Raw genomic sequence first — 4,812 nt, 5'->3', positions numbered from 1 at the left:
TAACACTACCAGGATTGGTACAATTACATTTCAAAGGGAGTCAAGTTCTCCCCTCACTTTACGAGATGTTATGTATGTTCCTGGTTTGAAGAAGAACTTGGTATTTTCTTCCATGTTGGAGGATAGAGGCTATGATGTGATATTTAGTAAGTGAAAGGCATTCCTTCGTCACATAGATATAGGACACGTAAAGAGGATAGGGATTTGAGTGAAGAACCTATACAAGTTGGGGGTAGAAGATTGTGCTACCTTTAGCATGAAAGGAGAGAAGGTGCAGAGCCGAGACATCGGTGAGTTGTACCACAGGAGGTTGGGTCACTTGCACCATGGCGCTTTGAAGATCATGTAGCAAATTTCTACCAGTCTTCCCAAGGGTACGATAGAGAAGGTGGACAGATTCAAAGGGTGTACATTGGGAAAGTACACCAAATATTCCTTTCATGACAAAGAAAAATGATCACAGGCAAGCCTTGATCGAGTTCACTCATATGTGTGTGGATCGTTCTCAATAACATCCATGGCCAAGCACAAGTATTATGTTATATTTGTTAATGATTTTTCTTGTAAGTGTTGGATCTTCTTCATGCAGAAGAAAGATCATATTTTTTCAAAGTTTTGTGAATTTAAAGCATTGGTCTAGAAAGATATTGGCGGGAAATTTAAATATCTTAGGAGTGATAATTGATGGGTCTCTAAATTAGACATAAATTAAGGCCCATGCGTTTAATTTAAAACACAAATTAAGGCCTATGACAATCCTTCAGCACATTAAACCTCTTTTTTTTCATTAGATAATTTATTTTTAACTTTAATATATTCATTAGGAAGGTTTATGAATAATTGAATATTTGTGCCTAATATTATTTATTTTTGTGGAATATTATGAGAATATTGGGCAGATTATGAAGAGTTGGAGGAGGAGATAATTTAGGGACTTGTTCCCTACTATTGGAGGATCAATAATAAATAATAAGTCAACAAGATATTATGGAATTATGGCACAAATTGTGGAACCCCAATGATTGAGGAAATCTAGGAATGTGTTCCACTAATCGAGGGAGCAGATCCACCAATCAAGGGAGCAGATCCACTAATCAAGGGATTTCGGTGGGGAAAGATTCCTCCACCAATGGAGAATGATTATTAATCATTTTTTATAAGTACCAAGTCGAATTTGACTCTAGGGAATGATTGAGAAAATCTAGGAATGTGTTCCCTACCATTTAATGCAAATTCCTAGTGTCGGGAACTAGATCCACTAATCAAGGGATTTTTGTGGGACAATCTTCCTCCATTCATAGGGAATGATTTCTAATCATTTTGTATAAGTACCAACTCGAATTTTCTTTTAGAGATAGATTTTTCATTAGTGTTATTGTGGAGAGAGCTTGTATTTTTACAGCTCCATTGTATATTCTTACAATGATTTAATTCTATTGATGAAAATAATGAAGATTAGTGTCATGTTCAGCTTCTAAATCTTGTTCTCCTCCATAGGTCTATGAGTTTCATTGAGCTTGGCCATCCTAGGAACCTCAAAGCCCTTTTGTATCATTTTATTTCCTTCTTTTCATTGCTTATTCACATGCATCTCTTGTTTTTATTTCTTTCTATTTCTGCATTTAGAATTAATGATTTCTTGTTGTAGGATTGAGTTAAATGGTTGATGTAAGTTCTTTTGCAGGATCACAAGAATTATTTCATCCTTGGAAAAGATTTGGAAGTTCATAGGAATCATTAAGTTGCTTGGATTAGTCTTCTTATTCCCAAATCTAGATTGTTGGACCTCCTTTTTAGCAAAGAACAGTAAATTTCTGCTATTTTTTAGAGCATGCTAACAAGCTTCAATCAAATTGATTCCACTTGCATTAGATCACAAAAAAATTCTAGTTCATAACAAAAATTACCCCATTGCATTTGCACTTGATTTGGTTAGGAATTTTTTAGATTTATTAGCTCACTAGTTCTCAAATTTCTAGATTTTCGACTAGTAATGTTTTTTTTATTTTTTTGCATGGGTTAACAAAGGTCTTTTGAGTGATTCCACTTGGAATAGGGACCTAAGAAATCCTAGTTAATAACAAAAATTGTCCCATCCAATTTGGACTTGATTTTCTTGGTCATTAAACCCTCACCAATTTCATCATTTCACAAGGAAACTTCTCCAAGCTTTTTGAGCAAATCCATCCATCTCCCAACTTTGATTTTGAGTTCTGAGTCATCCTAGACCTTCTCCCACCCAATTCCACCCATCACACACCTTTCATAGGCCTCCCATCACCTCCAACACCTCACATTTTTCTCTTAGCTGTATCATGTAGGTTTATTGTAATTCCTAGAGGATCATCCTATAGGTTTCTAGTACATCCTGTAGGTTTTCCTAAAACGGCCTGTTTTAAGGCCGAATTGATGGAAAACCTCTAGGAAGTCATAAAAATCCTCCCAAGATTATTCCACACCATACAACCATCTCATAACCCTTCCATCCAACCTCTAATATCCTTAATTCACTTGCCACATCACCAAAAGAAATTAGTTTGCATACTTGATTTTGCATGAAAAGACAAAAAGACAAAAATAGATTTATTTCAGTCCCTTTACTTGCACATTAGTGATGTTTGATGCTTCTTACTTCCATGCTTAGATAGTAGCATTTGGTTCATGATAATTTATCATTATTGCAAAACATAGTTTCTTGGCGGTTAATTAGGAAATAGTGTGATTTAGAATTGAATTTCCTTCTCTCTCCTTGTACTTTCTTTCTTGCAATAGGTTAAGGTTCCATTTCAAACATTTCATTTTCTAAAATTAGCTTAGGATTTGATTTCAGTACATGCACTCCATTACATCATGATAGCAAAGGAAGGACACATTGTATGCTGCACATATAGTGCTGACACCTCTTAAGTTTGTACGAACCCCGGGTTGATAATTAAAGTCGGTAGCCTTGGGAGTTGCAGCATTCTTGTTGCAATATCGAGGCTCATCACTTTTTGGCGTCGTTGCTAGGGAGGTGTCAAAGTATGCATTGTTTTCTTCCCTAGTTGATTCATTTCTTTTTAATTTTTGCAAAAACAGAAAAATTATTTTCATTAGGCATATTTAATTTATAAAGTAGAAAATTGCATTGCATTATAGTTTTCATTCAATCGTAAAATCAAAAACAAAATTCGCCAACACCGACCCACCCCCCCATTTGATCGCATGGTGCAGTAAGAGCCATATCACCATTCACTTTGCAGGTAGAAGAAGAAGATGGCGAAGAATGTAAAATAAATTGATGGCGATGATGACAATGATGAAGATCCTATCGGATTTCCCATTCAAGATACTGATGGAAGTGTGCACATGAAGAAAATCCCTCCGTCTTTTCTTCCAAAATTTTATGGTCTAAGGTTAGAGGATCTGGAAACCTTTCTCTTCGAATTTGAAATTGTTTGTAGATCTTATGGTTACTTATTAAAAACTCAAAAACTAAGATTGTTTCCAACAACATTTAAGGATAAAACTCTTAGATGGTTCATGAGTTTAGGGACTAATTCAATAAAATCATGGAATGATATGCAAAAAATATTTATAGAAAAATATAAAGATCATGATCTTAAAAAAGAAATATTTAGAATGAATCAAAGAGAAGATGAGAGTCTAGAGGATCTAATAGAGAGGTTCATGTATAATCTTAAAAGGGCAAAACTACATTATTTAGGATCCGACGCACTAAAAACCCTCTTACTTAGAACAATTAGGGATGAGTGGATTGATCTCCTTAATCTCATAAGTAGAGGTGATGTATATAAATTATCATTTGAGGAAATTTGTGAAACATGCAAACATATATCAAGAGGAAAAACAAGAGTAGGTAAATCAGCATCAAGATCGGTAAGTCAAGCTAAACTTGAAAATTTGTTTGATGATTTTAAAACATAAATTCTTAGCAATCTAACAAAACAAGTAGAAATGTTAAAAATGCAAGATGAAGGAAAAGAAAATGCTAATATTTGTGTTGCAGAATCACATGATGTTAAACATTGTCCATCATTACCAAGGTTAAAGTAAGTTCACCAAGAGGACAATGGAGCAAGTCAATTGCCAATGTAGCAATCTTATGTAGCTCCAAGAGGACCATGGCATCCTATTCAGCCTGATATCATGCAATAGCCTAATTCACAATTTCAAGCTTATGCATATCCACCTCAAAGTAATTGGAACACCCGCTTTCCTTGGAAACATTGACCATCTAAACCCCAAAACCAATCTTGGCAACAAGGTTGGCCAGGAACTTATGGGATCCATCCACAATATCCTCAGTATTTTCCTCAATATCCTCCATACCAAACTCCCTATTATCCTTACCATTCACCTCCGGTCCTCCACCACAGCCGCAACCCCATCCACATCCATCTCAAATATACACTCCCACACAACTACCTGTACCACCATTTCCAAACCCACGCATTGAAGTAGCTTAGCCCACTTACAATGCTGAAGTACAACACTTCCAAAAATCTCCTCTTGAGCTCAATGGTATTCACCATAGCTCAGGAAGAGTATTGCAAAAAGGAGATTCTCTTGATATCATTGGAGGACCACATCCAGAAGAAGAAGATTCAAATGAAAAGACCACATAATCATGGGTTGCACTTGATGAAGAGAAGACAACAAAATCAGAGATCAAGGAAGGTCCCTGATGGTTACCATAAAATCCTCTATGTATTCAAGATAACAATCAACAAAAAGAGGAAGACTTGAAGGTCGTGGTAGAAGAAGACATGAAGAATGATCCAAATCAACAAAAGGACCAAGGACATCAAA

This window comes from Pinus tabuliformis, chromosome 7, assembly GCF_031772625.1.
Source record: "Pinus tabuliformis cultivar Carrire ecotype Pingquan chromosome 7, CPIR1, whole genome shotgun sequence".
In the NCBI taxonomy this organism is placed as follows: Eukaryota; Viridiplantae; Streptophyta; class Pinopsida; order Pinales; family Pinaceae; genus Pinus; species Pinus tabuliformis.
This window is presented reverse-complemented; position numbering follows the sequence as displayed.